General features: G+C 45.0%; 1 protein-coding gene across 4 annotated transcripts in view; it reads right to left on the bottom strand.

Annotated features, from left to right (window-relative positions):
• GAS7 (growth arrest specific 7) overlaps window positions 1-25,338 on the bottom strand; it is a 287,340-nt gene that overhangs the window by 177,994 nt on the left and 84,008 nt on the right. Inside the window, exon 1 of one of the 4 annotated variants that reach the window (XM_049861529.1) lies at window positions 21,968-22,096. The exons of the other annotated variants lie outside the window; for them this stretch is intronic. The gene's annotated coding sequence lies outside the window, so the exon portion shown is untranslated. Of the gene's footprint in view, window positions 1-21,967; window positions 22,097-25,338 lie in introns of those variants that run through there. 4 annotated transcript variants of the gene reach the window in all.

The raw sequence follows: 25,338 nt of genomic DNA, 5'->3' as shown, positions 1-25,338 counted from the left end.
CCGTCTATATGCTGCCTACAAGAGACACACCTTAGACTTGGAGACACAAACAAACTAAAACTCAAAGGATGGAAAAACATATATCAAGCAAACAACAAGCAAAAAAGAGCAGGAGTAGCAATATTAATTTCTGACAAAATAGACTTTAAACTTAAATCCACCACAAAGGATAAAGAAGGACACAACATAATGATTAAAGGGATAATTGACCAGGAGGATATAGCCATATTAAATATTTATGCACCCAATGACATGGCTGCAAGATACATAAAACAAACTTTAACAGAACTGAAAAGTGAGATAGACACTTCCACAATTATAGTAGGAGACTTCCACATACCACTTCTGGAGAAGGACAGGACTTCCAGTAAGAAGTTTAATAGAGACACGAAAGACCTAATTGCTACAGTCAACCAACTTGACCTCATAGACTTATACAGAACTCTCCACCCAACTGCTGCAAAGTATGCTTTTTTTCTCTAGCACACATGGAATATTCTCTAGAATAGACCACATATTAGGTCACAAAACAAACCTTTGCAGAATCCAAAACATCGAAATATTACAAAGCATCTTCTCAGACCACAAGGCCATAAAAGTGGAAATCAATAACAGAAAAATTAGGGAAAAGAAATCAAATACTTGGAAAATGAACAATACCCTCCTGAAAAAAGACCGGGTTATAGAAGACATTAAGGAGGGAATAAAGAAATTCATAGAATGCAACGAGAACGAAAACACTTCCTATCAAAACCTCTGGGACACAGCAAAAGCAGCGCTCAGAGGTCAATTTATATTGATAAATGCACACATACATAAAGAAGAAAGAGCCAAAATCAGAGAACTGTCCCTACAATTTGAACAAATAGAAAGTGAGCAATAAAAGAATCCATCAGGTACCAGAAGAAAACAAATAATAAAAATTAGAGCTGAACTAAATGAATTAGAGAACAGAAAAACAATTGAAAGAATTAACAAAGCCAAAAGCTGGTTCTTTGAAAAAATTAACAAAATTGATAAACCATTGGCTAGACTGACTAAAGAAATACAGGAAAGGAAACAAATAACCCGAATAAGAAACGAGATGGGCCACATCACAACAGACCCAACTGAAATTAAAAGAATCATATCAGATTATTACGAAAAATTGTACGCTAACAAATTTGCAAACCTAGAAGAAATGGATGAATTCCTAGAAAAACACTACCTACCTAAACTAACACCATCAGAAGTAGAACAACTAAATAGACCCATAACAAAAAAAGAGATTGAAATGGTAATCAAAAAACTCCCAACAAAAAAAAGCCCTGGCCTGGATGGCTTTACTGCAGAGCTCTACCAAACTTTCACAGAAGAGTTAACACACTACTACTAAAGGTATTTCAAAGCCTAGAAAATGACGGAATACTACCTAACTCATTCTATGAAGCCACCATCTCCCTGATACCAAAACCAGGTAAAGACATCACAAAAAAAGAAAATTACAGACCTATATCCCTCATGAACATAGATGCAAAAATCCTCAACAAAATTCTAGCCAATAGAATTCAACAACATATCAAAAAAATAATTCACCACAACCAAGTGGGATTTATACCAGGTATGCAAGGCTACTTTAATATTAGAAAAACCATTAATGTAATCCACCATATAAATAAAACAAAAGACAAAAACCACATGATCTTATCAATTGATGCAGAAAAGGCATTTGACGAAGTCTAACACCCATTCATGATAAAAACTCTCAGCAAAATAGGAATTGAAGGAAAATTCCTCAACATAATAAAGGGCATCTATACAAAGCCAACAGCCAACATCACTCTAAATGGAGAGAGCCTAAAAGCATTTCCCTTGAGAACGGGAACCAGACAACGATGCCCTTTATCACTGCTCTTATTCAACATTGTGCTAGAGGTCCTAGCCAGAGCAATTAGGCTAGACAAAGAAATAAAGGGCATCCAGATTGGCAAGGAGGAAGTAAATTTATCTCTATTTGCAGATGACATGACCTTATATACAGAAAACCCTAAGGAATCCTCCAGAAAACTACTGAAACTAATAGAAGAGTTTGGCAGAGTCTCAGGTTACAAGATAAATATACAAAAATCACTTGGATTCCTCTACATCAACAAAAAGAACATCGAGGAGGAAATCACCAAACCAATACCATTCACAGTAGCCCCCAAGAAGATAAAATACTTAGGAATAAATCTTACCAAAGATGTAAAAGACCTATACAAAGAAAACTACAAAGTACTACTGCAAGAAAATAAAAAGGACCTACATAAGTGGAAAAACATACCTTGCTCATGGATAGGAAGACTTAACATAGTAAAAATGTCCATTCTAACAAAAGCCATCTATACCTACAATGCACTTTGGATCCAAATTCCAATGACATTTTTTAATGTGATGGAGAAACAAATTACCAACTTCATATGGAAGGGAAAGAAGCCCTGGATAAGTAAAGCATTACTGAAAAAGAAGAAGAAAGTGGGAGGCCTCACTCTACCTGAGTTTACAACATATTATACAGCCACAAAACAGCCTGGTGACTGGTACAACAACAGGCACATAGACCAATGGAACAGAATTGAGAGCCCAGATATAAATCCATCCACATATGAGCAGCTGATATTTGACAAAGGCCCAGTGGCAGTTAATTGGGGAAAAGATAGTCTTTTTAACAAATGGTGCTGGCATAACTGGATATCCATTTGCAAAAAAATGAAACAGGACCCATACCTCACACCATGCACAAAAACTAACTCCAAGTAGATCAAAGACCTAAACATAAAGACTAAAACGATAAAGATCATGGAAGAAAAAATAGGGACAACCCTAGGAGCCCTAATACAAGGTATAAACAGAATACAAAACATTACCAAAAATGATGAAGAGAAACCAGATAACTGGGAGCTCCTAAAAATCAAACACCTATGCTCATCTAAAGACTTCACCAAAAGAATAAAAAGACCACCTACAGATTGGGAAAGAATTTTCAGCTGTGACATCTCCGACCAGCGCCTGATCTCTAAAATCTATATGATTCTGTCAAAACTCAACCACAAAAAGACAAACAACCCAATCAAAAAGTGGGCAAAGGATATGAACACACACTTCACTAAAGAAGATATTCAAGCAGCTAACAGATACATGAGAAAATGCTCTCGATCATTAGCCATTAGAGAAATGCAAATTAAAACTACGATGAGATTCCATCTCACTCCAACAAGGCTGGCATTAATCCAAAAAACACAAAATAATAAATGTTGGAGAGGCTGCGGAGAGATTGGAACTCTTATACACTGCTGGTGGGAATGTAAAATGGTACAACCACTTTGGAAATCTATCTGGCGTTGTCTTAAAAAGTTAGAAATAGAACATACAACCCAGAAATCCCACTCCTTGGAATATACCCTAGAGAAATAAGAGCCTTCACACGAACAGATACATGTACAGCCATGTTTATTGCAGTTCTGTTTACAATAGCAAAAAGCTGGAAGCAACCAAGGTGTCCATCAATGGATGAAGGGTTAAATAAATTGTGGTATATTCACACAACGGAATACTACGCATCGATAAAGAACAGTGACGAATCTCTGAAACATTTCATAACATGGAGAAACCTGGAAGGCATTATGCTGAGCGAAATTAGTCAGAGGCAAAAGGACAAATATTGTATAAGACCACTATTATAAGATCTTGAGAAACAGTATAAACTGAGAAGAACACATATTTTTGTGGTTATGAGGGGGGGGAGGGAGGGAGGGTGGGAGAGGGTTACTTACTGATTAGTTAGTAGATAAGAACTACTTTAGGTGAAGGGAAGGACAATACTCAATACAGGGAAGGTCAGCTCAACTGGACTGGACGAAAAGCAAAGAGGTTTCCGGGATAAACCGAATGCTTCAAACGTCAGCGGAGCAAGGGCTGGGGTTTGGGGACTATGACTTAAGGGGACTTCTAAGTCAACTGGCAAAATAATACTATTATGAAAGCATTCTGCATCCCACTTTGAAATGTGGCATCTGGGGTCTTAAATGCTAACAAGCGGCCATCTAAGATGCATCAATTGGTCTCAACCCACCTGGAGCAAAGGAGAATGAAGAACACCATGGTCACACGATAACTATGAGCCCAAGAGATAGAAAGGGCCACATGAACTAGAGACTAACATCATCCTGAGACCAGAAGAACTAAATGGTGCCTGGCCACAACCCATGACTGCCCTGACAGGGAGCACAACAGAGAACCCCTGAGGGAGCAGGAGAACAGTGGGATGCAGACCCCAAATTCTCATAAAAAGACCAGACTTAATGGTCTGACTGAGACTAGAGGAATCCCGGCAGTCATGGTCCCCAAACCTTCTGTTGGCACAGGACAGGAACCATTCCCGAAGACAACTCGTCAGACATGGAAGGGACTGGACAATGGGTTGGAGAGAGATGCTGACAAAGAGTGAGCTACTTGTATCAGGTGGACACTTGAGACTGTGTTGGCATCTCCTGTCTGGAGGGGAGATAGGAGGGTAGAGAGGGTTGGAAACTGGCAAAATTGTCACGAAAGGAGAGACTGGAAGGAGGGAGTGGGCTGACTCATTAGGGGGAGAGTAAGTGGGAGTATGGAGTAAGGTGTATATAAGCTTATATGTGACAGACTGAGTTGATTTGTAAACTTTCACTTAAAGCACAATAAAAATTATTTTTTAAAAATGTGCTGAAAGAATGAATGTCCATTGTAAATGTTCAAGGTCCAAAGTTATTTGACCAGGGAATACTTTTTTTCCTCAAGGAGCATCTTGACAGGCAGGTTTCTTAGGGCTGATATAACAAATTACTGTACACTTGTTGGCTTAAAACAATACTACCTATCTTCTTACAATTCTGGAAGTCAGAAATCCAAAATCAGTCACACTGAGCTGAAATCATGGTATTGGCAGGGCCACACTTCCTCCAGAGTCTCTAGGAGAATCCATTCCTTGCCTCTTGCAGCTTCTGATGGCTGCTGGAATTCCTTGGCTTGTGGCCATGTCGCTCAAATCTCTGCTTCCGTGGTCACAGTGCCTTCTCCTTCGACTGTGTGTGTGTGCGTGCGCGCATGTGTGTGATATCCCACTGCCTCCCTTTTTATAAGGATACTTGTGATCGCATTTAGGACACATCTGGATAAAATAATCTCCCTATCTCAAGGCACTTAATCATATCTACAAAACCCACTTTTCCATATAAGGTCACATTCACAGGTTCCAGGGGTTAGGGTCTGGGTATTTCAGGAGGCCACTGTTCAGTGCACCACACTTGCTAACCTATGTCACCACTCATATACCTCCACGTGGTGGCTGTGCAGCAGGAAAAGGTTCAGGAGACTGGAACTCTAGTCCTGACCCTACATGACCTTGGGCGAGATCCAATCCCCTTCCATCTCTGTGAGAAGTTGTGTCTTTTAGAATCCCTTTCATATCTAATAATCTGAGTCTTTATGTAGAGCTAATAAAGGTCAATGACTGGCCCAGGGCTTAAACAAAGTATCTGAGATAGCTCTGTCAAGAGCTACCATGCAGACAGGTGCCAAGATACTTCCCTTTCTCCACCTACAATTCTGGAAGTAACAAGAGGTTCTTACAGAAGGGAAAAATCAAAAAGGAAAAGAAGAAAAAAATCAGTCCCCCATAATCCCAGTGTTAGTATTTCACTGCATTTCTTCCAAGTCTTCTCTTACACTTTAAACGATACAGTTCACGTCACACTCTGTCTCACTTATGACCCGTCTTCTCACCGAACTGGTTTTTTTTTTTTTTTTTGTCTCACTGAACATATTTCACCATGTTACTAAAACCACTCGTTTTAAATTCTATGGTCTCTAGCCACCCCTCTGAAATTGGACGTGGATCAACACCCTCTCAGAAGAGGTGCATCAAGGTTCTCTCTTGTTGCAGGGAGCAGACAAGTGGGACCGTGTCCTTAACCCATGGACTAAGTGACAGGCAGGTAGGGTCATCAAACCAGCTTACAAATGGGGGACAACTCTTTGCTGGCTACTCTTCTGAGGCACAGAAGCAGCCCAGAGCAACAGTCGTGAAACCAAAGGAAATGTGGCCCATGGTCCACACGCTATCAGCTGCTAACCTATGGCAGTGACCCCAAGGCCAGCCCTTGCAGTCCCCAGGCACTCAGCCACCACTGGTGGGCAGCTAACAGCCACAGCTGCACACTACCCACTTACTGAGCAGCAAAATCACACCTGGTATCTCCCCGAATGCACAGCTGGGCCACTCCTGAAGGATACGGGCTTAGCTTCCAGATGTCAGGGACCTCAAAGTCACAGCAGTGACACAGGAGTAACACCGAGTTGAAATAATGTAGGTCTTGCAGGCATAAGGCCCCTGTGAGTTCCAGATCCCTCCATGACTCCGTAGCTGTGCCCTTGGGCAAGTCACTCGAGCTTTAATCAGGGATAATAAAAACCTACTTCACATGGTTATTAACAGAATTCAAAAAAAACAGTAAATTAAACTACTTTGTAAGCACCTTACAAGCAGAGCAAGATAGGGTTTTGTGATCACCTTGCAGAAAGCAATTTGGTCTTTGTTCTCTGTTCTTTTGAGCTGTACCAACACTTAAGGCTAATGAATGGCATTCCACCAGGCCAAGAGGGACCACCTGGGGGACTGATGCTGACTAAGCCTCCAAGGCATAATGTAACCCATCCTGGCCACTGGTAAGGCTGATAAGAGCTCTGAGCCCTATGGCTCTCATGGAGCTTCCTGGTTGGTGACCATGCAAGAGAGAAGGTAGCGTACCCCTCTTTGGAACATGGAAACTTTGTATTGTGACCCCTTCCACATCTTATCCTATGTGTCTCTTTGTATCCTTTTTGGTTGTAATAAAGATGCAGCTGTAAGTATGGTATACCCCCCGTGAGGTTCTGTGACTTGTTCCAGCCAACTAAAAACCCACAGGGTAATGAGAGCCACCGGGGGCTCGCTGCTACCTATCTGGCAGTCTGAAAGAAGGTGTCCTTCCAACATGTGAACTCTGACCTAGCGCTAGTGGCTAAGGTTCAAGCAATGCTGCATGGGCAGCTGGTCTAAAAGATGGCGTCCATCTGACCCAGCTCTAGGTGGCTAAGGTTGAGAGAGTCAGTGTAATGTGTGAGTGGCTGGCGGTGAGGATGGAGAAGTAAGAAGGTGAGGGATGGATCCATTCCCACATTTTGGGGATTGGATCTATGCTGATCCTTTCCACGCAGTTAGCAGTAAGTTGGGATTCGCCCACTGTGTCCCTTGGTTAATACAGGTTTATTCTCACATGTTTTCACCTAACTTCTTACTGCCTTGACTCCCTCTTCATTTCAGTTTCTGTCAACTGTAGTATGACCTCCTTCCACCCCTCACCACTCAAATGATCCTGTCCTCCAAGATTACCTGGGACCTCTGGATTGTGACATGCAACAGCATCGTCTCACCTTTATCATGCAGTGCTTAAGAGATGGGGCTCGCTATCCTAACTTAATTTTTATAGTCACAGCCCCCTAGATGCTCAGGCCGAAATTCAATCATCTTTGATTTATTTGTTTACTGAATTCCCTACAGTCAACCACTTCCCAAGTTCTATTCACCTGTCCGATCTCTCAAAGTCTTCCTCACCCACAGGACCATTTCAACCTTATGACTAATCTCTCTGCTTCTAAATACCTCCCCCCTCTTCTGTTTTCCAGGGCACTGTCCACCTATTCAAAATGACCTCTGATAGGCCCTGAGCAGCATGCAAAATACAATCCACAAACCCTTCAAGGGTCTTCAGCATTTGGCCCAGCAGTGAACATCGATTGCTTTTGCCTGCCCATCTCCAGTCCCCCAGCTGCAATCAAGTCGACTCTGACTCATGGCGACCCCATGTGTGTCAGAGCAGAACTGTACTCTACAGGGCTTTAATGGCTGATCGCCAGGCCTTTCTTCCAAAGTGCTCCTAGGTGGATTCGAACCTCCGAACTTTCAGTCACCCACTGAGCGTATTAACCATTTGCCCCAACCAGGGGCTCCTCTTATGGGTATATTGTTATTGTTGGATGCCGTTAAGTCAATTTTGAATTCATAGTGACCCCGTATGACAGAGTAGAACTGTCCCATTGGATTTTCTAGGCTGTAAACTTTATGAGAGCAGACTGCCAGGTCTTTCTCCTGTGGAGCTGCTGGGTGGGTTCAAAACTGCCAAACTTTTGGTTAGCAGCCAAGTGTTTAACCATTGTACCACCAAGGCTCCTTTCTTATATATTATAGGGTTATCACCCAATTTTTCCTGTCGGGAGGTGTACCTCCCCTATTCTCAGATGTGGACAATACCACCCACCCCCAAGACCCAGTGCCAACGACCCAGCCCAAACCCATCAGCGCACCATGCCCCTGACCACAGTATCCAGTTCCAGAAGGTCACCTGGTCCAATGGGACTTCATCGTGGGGCTTACAGGAAAAAAAGCTCTCTTTTGCTTATGGCCTCAAAGGCAGGAGAATTCCAGTCTGGAGTTGCCAGGGTCTACAACACGGAACTGGCCTAACTCGACTCAGAAGCAAATGTACTGAAGCAAGAAAGAACACTCCCTGACGAAATCTCTGGAGCCCACGGATCCGAGAGTCCAAGACATTGCTTCTCTGCTGGTTTCCTGACATTGGCAATGGAAAGTTCCCGTCAGAGGCTGCAGCTCCTTCCTTCCCTCATCATTCACCGCTCCCCGCGTGCCCCCACCCATGCTGGATCACCTATCGAACATTTTCTAAACCAAAAACAAAACAAGGACCAGCAACAGCAACTACTGATGCAAGTGACCACATCTAACGCCCAAACTTTCTTTCAGACCTCTGTGCCTTTTCTCATGCTGATCCCTGGGCTTGGGTTGCCCTTCCCTCCGTGGCCTCTGGGAATCCCACTCATTCCATTAGAACACAAGCCTTCTCCTGCATGCGGCCCTCCTTCCCTTCCTCTGAGCCCCGTAACAGTCTGAGTGTGTCGACTACAGTTACCAGTTGCCATCCAGTCAATTCTGACTCATGGCGACCCCATGTGTGTCAGAGTGGAACTGCACTCCATAGGGTTTTCAATGGCTGACTTTTTAGAAGTAAATCGCCAGGTCTTTCTTCCGAGGGCCTTCTGGGTAGACCTCAAACCCCAACTTTTTGGTTAGCAGCTGAGCACTTCAACCGTTTGTACCACGCAGGGACTCCCTTGTTTGAAAATTATCTCCTTCCACAAGCCTGCATGCTAAATTGGCAGTTACCAGGGCCCTTTACTACTCATCTCTGGATCGCGCCCAGGGATGAAGATGGTAGAGTAGGAGAAAGACTCTCAGACAGCTTGGGCACTCCATCAGGGCTTCCTGGTCTAGACCTGACACATGGCACCACTCCCAGAGCGAGGAGGACGGGCAGCCCAGGAGAGGCCCTGGGGCACACAGTTCTCCTCCCAAAACAGGAAGATGGCAAGGTGAGCTCATCGACCAGATGAATCCATGGTGGCTGCTCTCCCGGGCATGAGTGTGTGTGGAGCAGTGGCCCTGAGCGAGGTCACGGGCTCCCTTCCAAGAGTCTTTGTTTTTCAAGTTTTTATAAACTCATGACCTCAGAACAGTCAAAACTCACTTGGGCTCCATGCCTCCTGCCAATCTGCTGGTGGGCAGAGTAGACACAAGCTGGGCAACTCTGCCTTCACCTGGGGGCAGGGGTGGGGGGTGTTAAATGTACAATGGGACTCACTGGGGCCCCTTCACTTCCACGTGACCCCCTCTCCCCGTCCTCACACTGCCCCCCTCTCTCTTCCAGGTGGTTGGGCAGCCAGAGCACCTGGAGTGAGGAGCAGCTTGGGTGGTGGATGAAGTGGGCTTCAAGAAGGCGTGAGGGTCGGCTCAGGGCTGTGGGAGCTGCGTGCATCTCCCATGCCAGGCACTCACCTCCTCCTGAGTATAAATAACCAAAGAAAGGTTAAGGGCAGTGCTGGGACCATGGTTTGGAGGTGGTGGATGGGCATCTGAACTCCCAAAAAAACCAGCTGCCGACAAGTCAACTCTGCCTCATGGCAACCCAGCCTCATGGCAACCCCGTGTGTGTCAGAGTAGCACTGTGCTGCTCCACAGGGTTTTCGATGGCTGATTTTTAGAAGTAGACTGCCACGCATTTCTTCTGAGGCACCTCTGGACTCGAACCTCCAACCTTTTGGTTAGCTGCCTCGCAGGGACTCCACCCAATGTTCACCTCTCTATTAAATAGTTTCAGGACATTCTCCAAGCCCACTTCCTCATGCTTGTGAAATAAACCTGCTGGATGTAATGCTCTCCAGTGCCACTTCCAGCAATGCAGCTGTGAATCATCGGAAAAGGCAGAGGAGGTGTGGGCACGCCCCTCCAAGCCCTCCCTCGGCCACGCCCTGTTTACCAAACAGTGCTTCCTCCACCAGCCCAGTGCAAAGCTTCCCGAGCAGGCTCCACAGAGCAGGTTCCACACGGCCCTGGCAATACTCACAGCCCCTGTTAGGTTTCCACCATAAAGGCTAGAGTAGACAGTTTCCCCTGCGCAGCCTTAGCAGGCAAAGACTTGGTTAACCTTTCTAGCCAGTAAAAAGTCTGAACGCAGTGGTCTGCTCAGCATCCAGTGATCTGCCAGCACCATCTTCCCACTGCCCTGGGGTGGATCTGGCAGATATCTGCTTACCAGCTTCATGGGGAGACAGCCGCCTCTCTATGCTGGTGCTGAAAGTGAGGAATGGCTACATGTTTAAGTTTCTCCTTCAGCATTTTTCCCCAGTTTTCTTGCTTAAGCTTCCAGACTAGCTGGTCAAACATGAGCTAGATGCTCTGACACCCACTGGATACCCAATGGGTGGAGACACCCAAAGAGGCAGCTTCTAATCCTGATGTGATCAGTAGGAAAGAAAGGGATCCTAGGCAGGACTCAGCCAGTCACCACAATGCAAACATGTCCACATTCACATGTCATTTTGAGAAGAGACGGCTTTTGCAACATCAGTACCCCTAGGTGTACCACCTAAGGGGGCCACGTTCTTACTGTCCCCTTTGTAAAGTTCCTTTCCCCAAAGCTATATCCTCACAAACCTAATACACCCCAAACCTAACAACAGGATTAGTTAACTTCCCCCTAAACTCACAAAGGTTGTGCCAGCCTCTGTTTCACACATAAAGGCATGCAACTTTGACAGTGAAGGCCAGGACTTTAATCTTCCTGCCTCCTGCTGGGTCTGAGGAATATTCTTAGCTTATCAGTCCAGCTCCTTTGTACCTACCTGGGAGACCAGAAAAGGGAAGTGAAAAAAGAGGAGGGTGAAATCCATCTATTTCTCTCCCTGTTGGGAGTTCTAAAGGCTCAGAAGGAGGAAATGGAAACTTTGGTTTAAAAGACTTGGTGGAGTTACCCAAGTTTAACGGCTAGCTGAATGGACAGCGGAAATGAGTGATCTCTATGACTCCTTGCAGCCTTGAGTTTTCATGACTAATGACATTACTTTTCTAACCCAAACTGCAGCCTTTTCTCCTTTTAGCACAGTTGACCAACAATCTGTCGCCAGGCTACCAAAGACAATGATCTGTATGTTTCTGCCTGCCTCAACCTCCTCATCATCTTTTCCTTCTGAATGTCTCTGCATGGATGTGGGCACACATGTTATTCACACACAAAGTTAAAACAAAAGAATGCCATTTCTCAGAGGCCCTTCTCAGTCTTTATCTCCACTGGTCTGCCTGCTGCCTTGCCATTACTCCTTGAGACTCTTCCAGCTACTTCTGTGACACTAACCATTTGACTTCCCTCTCTGCCTGAGAGCTAGACCAGCTCTCTCAAGTCCCATCCAGTCCAGCATCAAGAATTCCATCACTGCCATAGCTCGTCTGTTACCACTTTTGGTAGATAGCCATTCTCCTCCTTCTAGAATCAGCCCATCTTGGTTCTCCTTTGGGTGCCATCCTTGTTCCTTTCTCATCCATGTTGTTAGGATGAGGCTGACCCCACCTCCAAACCACACCCACCCCAGGCTCCAGAGGAAAGCTGCCCAGTGATTTTATTTTTTAAATTACTGAGAGTTTCTGTAATCTTTCTGCCAAGGTAGCTGAACCCATACAGAGGAAAGCAAAGTCAGGAGATGGAGACTTTTGATGGCACTGCCTGCTACAGCCTGAACTGTGTCCCCAAAAACGTATGTTGAAGTATTAGCTCCGTACCTGTGAAGTGCGAACTTGTCTGGCAAAATAGGTTTTTTCTTCTTTGTTGTTGCTTCTGAGTCGATTCTGACTATAGTGATCCTACAGGACAAAGCAGAACTGCCCCACGGGGGCTTCCTAGGCTGTCATCTTTACTGGAGCAGATTGCCAGGTGTTTTCTCCTGCACAGCTGCTGGGTGGGCTAGAAGTGCCAACCAATCCGTTAACAGCCGAGTGCTTAACCACTGTGCCACCAAAACCAAAAGCATCACCGTCGAGTCGATTCTGATTCATAGTGACCCTAAAGGACAGAACAGAATTGCCCCATAGGGTTTCCAAGGCTGTAAATCTTTACAGAAGCAGACTGCCACATCTTTCTCCCATGGAGTGGCTGGTGGGTTCAAACCGCCAACCGTTTGGATAGCAGCCAAGAGCTTTAACCATTGCACTACCAGGGTTCCTTTTTCCTCTTCACCACTTTCTTATAAAAGGGGAGAACAGACAGACAAGAGGGGGAAGGCAAAAGCCACGTGAAGATACGTCTATAAGTAGCAGTGGAATGCCAAGGATTGCCAGTAGCTACCAGAAACTAGAAGAAAGGCATGGAATAGATTCTCCCTTGAAGCCCCAGAGGGAATCGACACAGCCAAACCCTGATCTGGACTTCTCACTTCCAGAACCATGAGGAAATAAATTTGGGTGTTTTAAAGCTGCTCATTCATGGTATTTTGTTAGGACAACCCAGGAAGCTAAGCCTTAGCCTCTTGTGCTCTTGTGTTAGCTATTTACCACAGCATAACCAATCAGCCCAAAATGCAGTGACTTAAAGTAACAAATACTGGGCTCAATTTCTGTGGGTCAGGGATCTGGGCACAGCTGAACTGGGTGCCTCTGCTGAGGGTCTCTCACATAGCTATAATCAAGGTGCCGGCCAGGGCTGCAGTCATCTGAAGGCAGGACAGGAGGAGGATCCACTTCCAAGCTCTTCCTTATGGGTGTTGGCAGGCCTCGGGTCCTTGCCAGCTATGGAAGCATCAGTTGCTTGTCACACAAGCCTCTTCACAGGGCAGCTCAAAATATGGCCACCAGCTCCCCTCAGAGCAAACAAGTGAGAGGACGAGAGAAAAGCCACAGTCCTTTTGTAACCTAATCTTGGAAACGACATCCCATCACTTTTGCCATGCTCTTATTTGTTAGAAGTTCATCACTAGGTCCAGCCCACACTCAAGGGGAGGAGACTACAAAAGGGTGTACACACCAGGAGGAAGGATCACTGGGGTTGCCTTGGAGGTTGTCTAACACACCTGTGGAAGGGGCCACGTCTGAAGCCGTACATCTGTGGGCTGGTCGCTTACGACAGCCAATATGCCTCCCCTCCCTTTTTTATTTTTTGGTTAGCCAGCTGGACTTCAGTTGCTACCACTTGCACCCAAGAGTCCATGAGACTTGAGCATAACTCCTCCATGGTATGGTCATTACTGACCCCTCCAGATACTCTTTTTCTTTCCTTAAAGAGATCCCTTAGTAGCTGACTTCTTTCACTATTCTTGTTATCCCTGTTGGCAACTACATGGTACATCCATCTTGCAAGCTGGGCTCTCAGTTTTTCAACCTTCCTGTTGGTCCATTCAGTATTTGTGTTAGACCAGACGAGCAGGGCCTCTGATCACGACTCATGGTTCAAGGTGTCCTGCCCTTCAAGTGCCTTCTCTGAAATTTTCTAAAGAGCCTGGGACCAGCAGGGCCTGGCAGAAACATCTGAGCACCCTTCTACCCAGGCCCAAACAGTACCCCCTCCACCTTGTACCCAAGTCCCTGTCTCTCCCCTTTGGGGGCCCTTCAGCCTCAGCCCTACACATAAAGTAGACCAGATGCCTAAGGAGCTCTGGAATGCATGTCTGTGGGGTCATCACAGGACTCTGTGAAGGTTCCAGAAGGACAGCCTGGTGCGTAGTTCGCTCCCATTGGCATACCATTTCTTTGGTGGGACAGTGTAAGACTGGGCAGCCAGAATGGTCCTGGCATGCTAATTTGGGGTGACTCAATTTGTTTATATAGACAGGAGCCCACACACCCCAGGGGCAGGCCTACCTCAGCCAACCACTCCCATCACCATTCTCTTGACTTTGTATTTTACATCAGTGCTTCTCAACCCTGGGTGTACACTAGACCCTCCAGGGGAGCTTTTAAAAAGGAGGCTGCTCAGGGCCCACTCCAGACCAATAACTTCAGAACCTCAGTCAAATACTGAGGCCCTGGATTTTTTTGTTACCAAGATAATTCTAACATTGAGAACACGTGCTTTAAATGGAGGCCCAAAACCAAAACTCATCGCCACTGACTTAATTCTGACTCCTAGCGACTCTATAGGATAGAGCAGAACTGCCCCATAGGGTTTCCAAGTCTGTAAATTTTTACATAAGCAGACTTCTACATCTTTCTCCCATGGAGTGGCTTGTGGGTTCAAACTGCCCACCTTTCAGTTAGTAGCTGAGTGCTTTTCCCAAAATGGAGGCCACAAACCTCAAATAGCCAGTCAACTCTTGCTACTCTGCCCTAAATACTAGTTCAACGGGTAAGTAGTTAAGCACATGCTGGCCATGTATTAGGAAATTGTGTGTCTTCCTAAGACTGCCACCAGAGAACTGCTTTAGAGTCTGGCTACTCAAAGTAGGATCCAGGGAACGGCAGCATCAACATCAGCTGGGAGGTTGTTAGAAACACAGAACTTGCATTTTAACAAATCTCTGGGTGATTCATTTGCACACTCGAGTTTGAGAAGCAAGGTGCAAGCCACCCAGCAACTGTCCTACAGTTACCCAGTAAGCTGTTTTCCATCTTCAAAACAACAAATTCACACCCTCTCAGATGACGATCTCCCTCACACTTCACTGAAAAAGACAGGGGCAACCAGACAGGGACTGCTCATCAACTCACCGTCCCAATTCACTCCACTGCCATCAGTGGCCCCACACTCCACCTTTCCCTGTTATAGCAAATGAAGCACTACTCCTTCTATCAAAGGCAACCTAGATGTTTTCTATCAGCATACAAATACCCACCTCTAAGAAAAAAGAAATTAAATATAAAGAAATATATTCCTGGCTCTTTGAAAAAAATCAACAAACCATTAGCCAAACTGACAAATAAATGCTAACAAGCAGCCATCTAAGATGCAGCAATTGGTCTCAACCCACCTGGAGCAAAGGAAAAGGAAGAACACCAAGGCCACACGACAACTAAGAGACAGAAAGGGCCACATGAACCAGAGACCTACATCATCCTGAGACCAGAAGAACTAGTTGGTGCCCGGCCACAATCGATGACTGCCCTGACAGGGAGCACAGCAGAGGACCCCTGAGGGAGCAGGAGATCAGTGGGATACAGACCCCAAATTCTCATAAAAAGACCAAACTTAATGGTCTGACTGAGACTGGAGGAATCCCGGCGGCCATGCTCCCCAGACCTTCAGTTGACACAGGACAGGAACCATCCCCGAAGACAACTCATCAGACATGAAAGGGACTGGTCAGCGGGTGGGAGAGAGACGCTAATGAAGAGTGAGCTAATGATATCAGGTAGACACTCGAGATTGTGTTGGCAACTCTTGTCTGGAGGGGGGATGGGAGGATAGAGAGAGAGGGAAGCCGGCAAAATTGTCAAGAAAGGAGAGACTGAAAGGGCTGACTCAAGAGGGGGAGAGCAAGTGGGAGTAGGGAGTGAGATGTATGTAAACTTATATGTGACAGACTGATTGGATTTGTAAACGTTCACTTGAAGCTTAATAAAAGTTATTAAAAAAAATATATACTCCAATAAATCTGAGAACCTAGAGAAATGGACAAATTGGTAGATACACACTACGTACCTTAACTTTCACAAGCTGAGACAGGAAATCTGAACAGACCCATAACAAGAGAAGAGATTGAAGAGGTAATTAAAAAAAAAAAAATTCCCAACAAATACAAGCCCTGGCCTAGATGGCTTCACTGGAGAACTCTACCAAACATTTAGAGAAGAGCTCATATCAGTACTACTCAAACTATTGCCGAGTACTGAAAAGGAAGGAAGGAATACTCTTGAGTTCATTCTATGAAGCAGCGTAACCCTGATACCAAGCCCAAGCAAAGACATCACAAAAAAAGAAAATTACACACTTATCTCTTTCAGGAATATAGATGCAAATATTCTCAACAAAATTCTAGTCAATAGAATTCAGCATCACATAAAAAAAATAATACACCATGTCCAAGTGAGATTCATACCAGGTATGCAAGGATGGTTCGGCATTAGAAAATCATCAATATAGTCCACTACATAAATAAAACCAATGAATCACATGATCATCTCAATCGATGCAGAAAAGACATCTGATAAAATTTACCACCGATTCCTGACAAAAACGCTCAATAAAATAGGAACAGAAGGGAAACTTCCCAGCATAATAAAGGGCATCTATACAAAGCCAGGAAACCCTGGTGGCGTAGTGGCTAAGTGCTACAGCTGCTAACCAAAGGGTCAGCAGTTTGAATCTGCTAGGTGCTCCTCGGAAACTCTATGGGGCAGCTCTACTCTGTCCTATAGGGTCGCTATGAGCCAGAATTGACTCGACCGCAATGGGTTTGGCTTTTTTTTTTTTTTATACAAAGCCAACAGCCATCATCATTGTCAATGAAGAGAGGCTGAAAGCATTCCCACTGATGATGGAACAAGACAGGTGCTCTTTATCACCATTCCTGTTTAACATTGTACTGTAAGCTCTAGCTAGACCAATAAGGCAAGAAAAACAAATAAAGGGCATCCAAATTGGAAAGGAAGAAGTAAAACTATCCTTATTCACACACGATAGGATCCTATACATAGAGAACCCCAGACAGTCCACAAGAATACTATTGGAACTAATAGATTCAGCAGAGTAGCAGGATACAAGATTGACACACAAAAAATCAGTTGACTTTCTATATACCAACAAAGAGAACTATGAAAAGGAAATCAGGAAAATAATACCATTCATAAAGCCCCTTAAAAGATAAGATACTAAGGAATAACTCTAAACAGGGATGTAAAAGACCTAGACACAGAAAACTACAAAACACTACTGCAAGAAATCAAAAGAGACCTACGGAAATGAAAAACCATACCATGCTCATGGATAGGAAGACTTACCATTGTAAAAATGTTAGTCCTACCCAATCTACACATATAATGCAATCCTGATCCAAATACCAACAGACTTCTTTAACGAGATGGAAAAACTATTCACTGACTTTATATGGAAAGGAAAGAGGTCCCGGATAAGCAAAGCATTACTGAAGAAAAAGAACAAAGTAGGAGGTCTGACACTACCTGTCTTCACAACCTACTATACAGCCACAGTAGTCAAAACAGCTTGGTACTGGTTAAACAACAGACACACAGACCAACAGAACAGAATCGAGAACTCAGATAGAAATTCATCCACCTATGGTCAGCTGATCTTTGACAAAGGACCAGAGTCCATTAAATGGTGCCGGCAAAACTGTACGTCCATCTGTAAAAAAAATGAAACGGGACCCGTACCTCACACCATATACAAAAACTAACTCAAAAATGGATCAAAGACCTAAATGTACAACCTAAAACGATAAAAATCATAGAAGAAAAAATAGGAACAATGCTAAGTGCCCTAATACATGCCATAAATACAATGCAAACCATAATTAACAATGCATAAATACCAGAAGATAAACTAGGTAATTGGGAGCTCCTAAAAATTAAACATTTATGCTCATCAAAAGACTTCACAAAAACAGTAAAAAGAGACCTTACAGACCGGGAAAAAATCTTGGCTACAATATATCCATCAAGGGTCTAATCTCTAAAATCTATAGACTACTTCAACACCTCACCACCAAAAAGACAAATAATCCAATAAAAAATGGGCAAAGGATACGAACAGACGCTTCACCAAAAAAGACATTCAGGCAGCTAACAGACACAAGAGAAAATGTTCATGATCATTAGCCATTAGAGAAATGTAAATCAAAACTACAATGAGATACCATCTCACCACAACATTACCAGCACGAATCAAAAAAACAGAAAATAACAAATGTTGGAGAAGTTGCCGGGAGACTGGAAATCCTTTGCATTGCTGGTGCAAGTGTAAAATGGTACAACCACTATGGAAAATGATATGGCGCCTCCTTAAAAAGCTAGAAATAAAAATACCATAAGATTCAGCAATCCCACTCCTAGGAACATACCCTAGAAAAACAAGAGCGGTTGCCTGAGTAAACAGTGCACACCCATGTTCATTACAGCATTATTCACAATAGCAAAAAGATGGAAACAACCTAAGTACTCATTAACAGGCGAATGGATAAACAAATTATGGTACCTACACACAATGGAATAGTACATGACGATAAAGAACAATGATAAATCCACAAAACACCTCACATGAATGAATCCTGAGTGAAATAAGTCAATTACAAAAAGGATATTGTATGGGACCATTATTATAAAAACCCAACAAAAGGTTTACACACAGAAAAAAACAATCTTTGATGGTTACAAGGAAGGTGGAGGGGTGAGGAGGGGAAACCGCTAACTAGATCGTAGACAAGTGTTAACTTCGGTGAAGGGAAACACAATATACAGAAAGTCAGCACAACTTGACCAAGGCGAAGTCACGGAAGCTTCCTAGGCACGTCCAAACACCTTGCGGGAGACTGAGTTACTGGAGCTGGGGGCTGGGGACCATGGTCTCAGGGGGCACCTAGGTCAACTGGCCTAACACGGTTCATAACGAAAATGTTCTACATCCTACTCTGGCAAGCAGCATCTAGGGTCTTAAAAGCTTGTGAGCAGTCATCTAAGATACATCTACTGGTCCCACCACATCTGGAGCAAAGGAGAATGAAGAAAACCAAAGACACAAGGAAAATGTCAGTTCAAAGAACTGATGGACAACATGAACCAGAGCCTATACCAGCCGGAGCCCAGAACTAGATGGTGCCCAGCTACCACTGACTTCTCTGACAGGAATCACAATAGAAGGTCCCAGACAGGAGAAAAATGTAGAAGAAAATTCAAATTCACAAAAAAAGATCAGACTTACTGGTCTGACAGAGACTAGAGGAACCCCCAAGTCTATGGCTCCCAGACACCCTGCTAACTCAGAACTGAAGCCACTCCCAAGGCCCACCTTTCAGCCAAAGATTAGACAGGCCTATAAAACAAACAATAACCCACGTGGGGAACATGCTTCTTGGTTCAATCAAGTATAGGAGACCAAATGGGCAGCACCTGCCCCAAAGCAAAGGCAAGAAAGCAGAAAGGGACAGGAAAACTGGACGAATGGACACAGAGAACCCAGAGTGGAAAGAGAAAGAGGGATTGTGCTGACACATTGCACAGATTGCAAGCAATGTCACAAAACCATCTGTGTATACATTTTTAAATGAAAAACTAATTTGTGTTGTAAACTTGCACCTAAAACACAATGGAAAAAAAGTTCCACGAAAGTTATCTGTAGTCACAGACTCTACATGCTTACCTCTAACTCTCCTACCCACTCTCATCAAGGTCATCAATGACCTGAAACTACTCTTGTCAAGGTCATCAAAGATCCCCATGGTGTCACCCAATCTGATAGGCACTTGTCTCTTCCAGCAGCATTCGACACTCCCTCTTTCTGGAAACCATGTCTTTTCTGGCTTTCCATGGCATCTCACAGGTTTTCTCAAGTCTCCTTTCTAGATCTTCTTCCTATGCTCAATCTTAAACACTAGAGTGCACCAAGGCTCTTTCCTATCCCCCTTTTTTTCTGCTTATTCTTTTTTCACAGCTGTATTAAAAAAAAAAAAAAACCCACTGCTGTCAAGTCCATTCTGACTCACAGTGACCCCATATAGGGCTTCCAAGGCTGTAAGTCTCTACGAAGCTGGCTACCACATCTTTCTCCTGCAGAGCCGCGGGTGGTTTCGAATTGCAGACCTTTCGGTTAGCAGTCCATCGCTTTAACCCCTGGGCCACCAGAGCTCCTTACAGCTTTATACATCCTCTATTTACTCTAGCCCTGACCTTTCCTAGCATTCCAGACCACACTCAACTGGCGATCGTGACATCCCCACATGGATGGTCAGAAGGAATCTCAAATTAACAAATCCAAACAAGAACTCTTGTTCCAACTCATTCCCCCTGCCAAAAAAAAAAAAACAACCCTACTCTCCATACCTCATTTCAGTTAAATGTCACCGCCAGCCATTCAGTGGCTAAGACCCAAAATCTAGGCTCATCAAGTCCTCCCACCTTCCACATCCAATCGCTCTCAGCTCCTGTCACTTCTACCTCCAGAACTCATCCTGGAAGCACCCACGTTTCTCCTTCCCCACTGCTGCCACCCTCTTCCCAAGTCAACACTGTCATCATTTCCGAACTGGGCTTCTGTTCTACTTTTTGTCTCCTCTAATCCATTCTCAACATGGCAGCCAGAGTAAGCTTATAAAACATTCCAGTAAGGCAGACTAGGTCAACCTTCTCACTAAAACCATCCAGTAGTTTCTCACTACTCTTAGGAAACAAAACTTACCCTTATTCACAAGGCAATAAAATCTGCCCGATCCCTGCCAGCTCATAAGAGGTGTCATTTTATGCCACTCTCACGCTCACACACCCTCCACCCTCCAGCCACACGGACTGTCTGATGAGGCAGACATTAGCCACGTGCGGCTATGTAAAGTCAAATTAAAATGAACTAAAATTCCATCTTACCAGCCACATTTCAAGTGCTCAATAGCCACATGTGGCTAGTGGCTACCATACTGGACAGCACAGCCATGGAACACTCCCATCACTGTAGAAAGTTCTATTGGACCGTGCTGTTGTAGCTGTTCTTTGAACAGGGCAAGTACAGTGCTGCCTCAGGGCCTTTGCACTTGCTGTTACCTCTGCCTTTATGTCAGTAGGAGAGGGTCTGGGCCTTTGTATTTTTTCCATGTTTTCTAGGTGATTCTGATGCCTACCCAAGCTTGAGACCCGCTGCTTTATAACATCAGACCTTCAACATGAGCAGCTTACCTTCTCCACATTCCTCCAGCTCAGAGCACCTGGGAAGTGACTAGCTGGGTTAACAACCTTCTCTCATATGAGCTTGCTCTTCTTCAAGTACTGAAATTTACCTCCATTCTGCCTAGAGTACCTTTCCCCCAGATCTCCTGACAGCTGGCTCTTTTTCATCAGCCAGATATCAGCTTAATTGTCACCTCCTCAGAGAGGCCTTCCCTAGCCACCGAAACAAAAGAAGCCACCCAGTTCCTCTCATCACATGAACCCATTCTAACGCTCCATATTTGTGTTTGTCAGCTTATTGTTTAATCTACCACACTGCCCCACCCCACACAGGCTCATGAGATCAGGGACCTTGTCTGTCCTGTTTACCACTGGCTCCCGGCTCCCAGGCTGTGCCCGTGCAGTGCCGTGCCCATCATCATCCAGCCAATAACCACTGATTGATATCAGACCCCATGTCACGTTCATATTTCCTCTGAAATCTCTCCCAATCAGCATCTTTCTCCATTTTGCCCACCACCACCAAATCCAGGGCTCCCTCTACTCCACCCAGACAGAACTATAGACAGAACCCTGCCTCTGCCCTCCAACCAACCCTGCAAATACCAGCAGGCTGATCTTGTTAATATTCTTCTTGCAAATCCATTCCCTGTCCCTGCCCCTCCTGGCCCCAAGTGGCCTCTGTGTCCCCAAAGGTGGCACACTTGCTCCTACCTCAGTGCTGCTTGTAAGGCCTTCCCCTCTACCGGAGCACTTGCCCTGCTTCAGGACGAAGCAGCACCTTCTCTTGCCTTCCAGGTGTGGCTCAGGTGGCAGTTCCTCTGCAGAGGCAGGCCCCTCCTCTGATCTCCAGCACTTCCTGTCTGGCACTTACTCACTGACAACAAGCAGTTCCACCTCCCACATGTATGCATACTGATAATCCCCGAGAAGGTTCTTAGAGCTGTGGTTCTCAAACTGAGTGAAGGATCAATCACCCAGAGAGCTAATAAAGAACACACAGGTGCAGGCTCAGGGTAGGCCTTGAAGTAGGGCCTCTGTACTTTTCCCAAGTCCCCCAGGTGATTCTGATACCCACCCAAGCTTAAAAATCCACTGCTTTAGAACATTAAACCTTCAACATGAGCAGCTCAAGTTCTCCACATTCCTCTAGCTCAGAACCAGTTCAGAACGCCTGACCTTCTCATACAAACCTGTTCTTCAAGTCCTGAAAGTATAATTCCCCATCCCCAAGATATCCTAATCCTCAGAACCTGTGAATGTGACATGGCAAAAGGGACTTGGCAAATGTGATTCAGTTAAGGATTTTGAGATGGGAAGATTATCCTGGATTACCTGGGTGGGCCCAAAGTGATCACAAGGGTTCTTTAAGAGGGAGGCAAGGTCAAGGAGGGAAGAAGGTGGTATGACTACAGACACAGGGAGATAAGAGGCAATGTGATGTGGGGCCACAAGCCAAGGAATGTGGGTGGACTCTAGAAGCTGGAAAAGGCAAGGAAATGGATTTTCCCCTAGGGCCTGCAGGAGAAAGTGGCCAACTCGTTTTGGACTTCTGACCTCCAGGACTCTTAAGAAAATAAAGAATAAATTAGAGAATAAATTGATATTGTTTGAAGCCACAAATTACGGTAATTTGTTAAAGCAGTCATAGGAAGCCAATATACCTCCTCTTATGTAACTCTCAGGGAAACCCTGGTGGCCTAGTGGTTTAAGTGCTACGGCTGCGAACCAAAGGGTCAGCAGTTCGAATCCACCAGGCACTCCTTGGAAGCTCTATAGGGCAGTTCTACTCTGTCCTATAGGGGTGCTATGAGTTGGAATCAACTTGACGGCACTGGGTTTGGTTTTTTGGTTTTATGTAACTCTACAAAGTCAAGGTCTATGTGTCCAAAGATCATAGTTTTATGTTTATCTCATATGTATTAGAAATAGCACTAGATCCTCCATTTGGACAGGGCTAGCTTGCTTTGTTCATGTCTATGTCCAGAGCACCTAGCTCAATGCCTGCCACGTCTATCTATGTATAACAAAATTCCTGGAGGAAAGCCTATATTCCAAGTTGGAATTTCGGACAAGAGCCAGCCAGTCTCTCCTTGGTGGGCCTAGTAATCTAACCCCCAATTGAGCTTCCAATAGAGAAAACGTGTGAGATCCAAAAAAAAAAAAAAAAACACACACACACACTGAGCTTGGATACCCAAGGAACGAAGTGCTACTACTGTGCTTCAACGTGAGGAAACCTAGGCCAGGTATGTTCTGTCTGTCAGACTTTCGCTCTCATCCTGAAGAGTGTATGCTTAGAGCTGCGCTTTCCAATATGCTAGGCACTGGCCACGTATCCACTACGTGTCTGTCAGTTTGTTGTGCTGTGGTGGCTTACATGTTGCTGTGATGCTGGAAGCTAGTCACCAGTATTGTAAATACCAGCAGGGTCACCCACAGCTGGAGAGGTTTCAGCAGAGCTTCCAGACTAAGACAGACTAGGAAGAAAGGCCTGGTGAGCTACTTCCAAAAATTAGCCAATGAAAACCTTATGGATCACAACAGAACCTTCTCTGACTCGCTTGCTGTGGACACATCAGCAGGACGGATCAATCGCTGGGGGAGGACATCATGTTTGGTGAAGCAGAGGGTCTGCAAGGGTGTGAGACACACTCAGGAAGATGGAGTGGAATAACAGCTGCAACGACGGGCTTGAACATGCCAGCGGTTTTGAGGGTGTGACGCAGGATCAGGAAACGTCTCATTCCATTGTACACAAGGTCCCGTGAGTTGGAGTTGACTTGATAGCAGCTATCCATGCATGGCTACTTAAATTGAAATTAATTAAAATTAAATAAAATTTACAATTCAGTTCCTCAGTCACACTGGCCGCATGTCAAGTGCTCAACAGGCACGTGTGGCTTGTGGCAGCTGTACTGGTGCTGTAAACACAGAACACGTCCACCACCGCACAGTTCTGCTGGACGGAGCTGGCTTAGCGCATCGCTCTGAGCATCCCCGGCTCCGGCTCCGGCTGCCTGGCTGGAAGAACTCAGGACAAGAGGAATGCAGCCACTACACCCAATTCCACGCTGGAACTCCTTCCAGGGCATGGTACAAGTCTGAGGTCTTATTGGGGAGACTCTATCTTTGGAAAGTGAGAAGCAGAAGTTACAGGGTAAGGAAACCACAAACAAGAGACAGAACTCGGGGGGTGAGGTGGAGGAAGATGCAGATTAGAAGAGGAAGATGTGGAAAAAGATAAGGCAAGTAGCACAAGGACACGGGGTCTAGCAGGGCTATAAATCAAATGCTGAAAGGGAGGCCTCCCCTGAGACCTGAAAGCAGGTACAAAAATCTCCCGGCCTGTAAGGACTAGACCGCTGCTCGGAGAAGGAGGCTGTGGGACAGAGGGTCCCAGCCCTGTGGCCCCAGAGCCTCTTAGGAGTCTAAAGGGGCTTCATCCACTCATTGCCCCCATGGAAAGGAACAGTGTATGGCAAAATGGGGGGGCGGGGCAGAGAATAGGGAGGGGAAATCAATAGAAAGTAAAGACACAAAACTTTTCCATACAGAAGTTTTACAAAATTGAAAATACACTGTGTTGGCAAGGTTGTGGGCAAGACGACACTCCTACGATGGCTGACAGAGTATACACTAAGTAACAACCTCTTTGGAGGCAGTCTGGCGCTTTCTATGAAAACTCTTGTTATTGTTGTTAGTTGCCATCTACCTGGTTCCAACTCATGGCAACCTTATGTATAACAAAAAGGCAGAGGTTGTAGCACATTGTAGCAAAATTACCAACACATATATTTCTGTGCCCTAGCTTTTCAACTTCAGGAACTTACCCTTCAGATACTAACTAACCCATGGGTGGAAAGAGGGACATACAGGGTTATCCACAATAGCACTGCTGGCAACAACGAAGGACTAGAAGCAACCTAGGTGCCCATCGGTGGCAGGGTCGTTGAAATGCCCTCCTAAAAAGGAGGAGGAAACTATTTCTATTGACCAAAATCCAAGATGTACCACTACATCACTTAAAAACAACAACGAGAACAGCAGAAGCAGCAGGAAGGTGCAGAGGGCTACTGGGGGCC

Source organism: Elephas maximus, chromosome 19, assembly GCF_024166365.1.
Source record: "Elephas maximus indicus isolate mEleMax1 chromosome 19, mEleMax1 primary haplotype, whole genome shotgun sequence".
Taxonomy (NCBI): Eukaryota; Metazoa; Chordata; class Mammalia; order Proboscidea; family Elephantidae; genus Elephas; species Elephas maximus.
The sequence above is the reverse complement of the archived record's forward strand: the minus strand, read 5'-3'. Positions and strand labels throughout refer to the sequence as shown.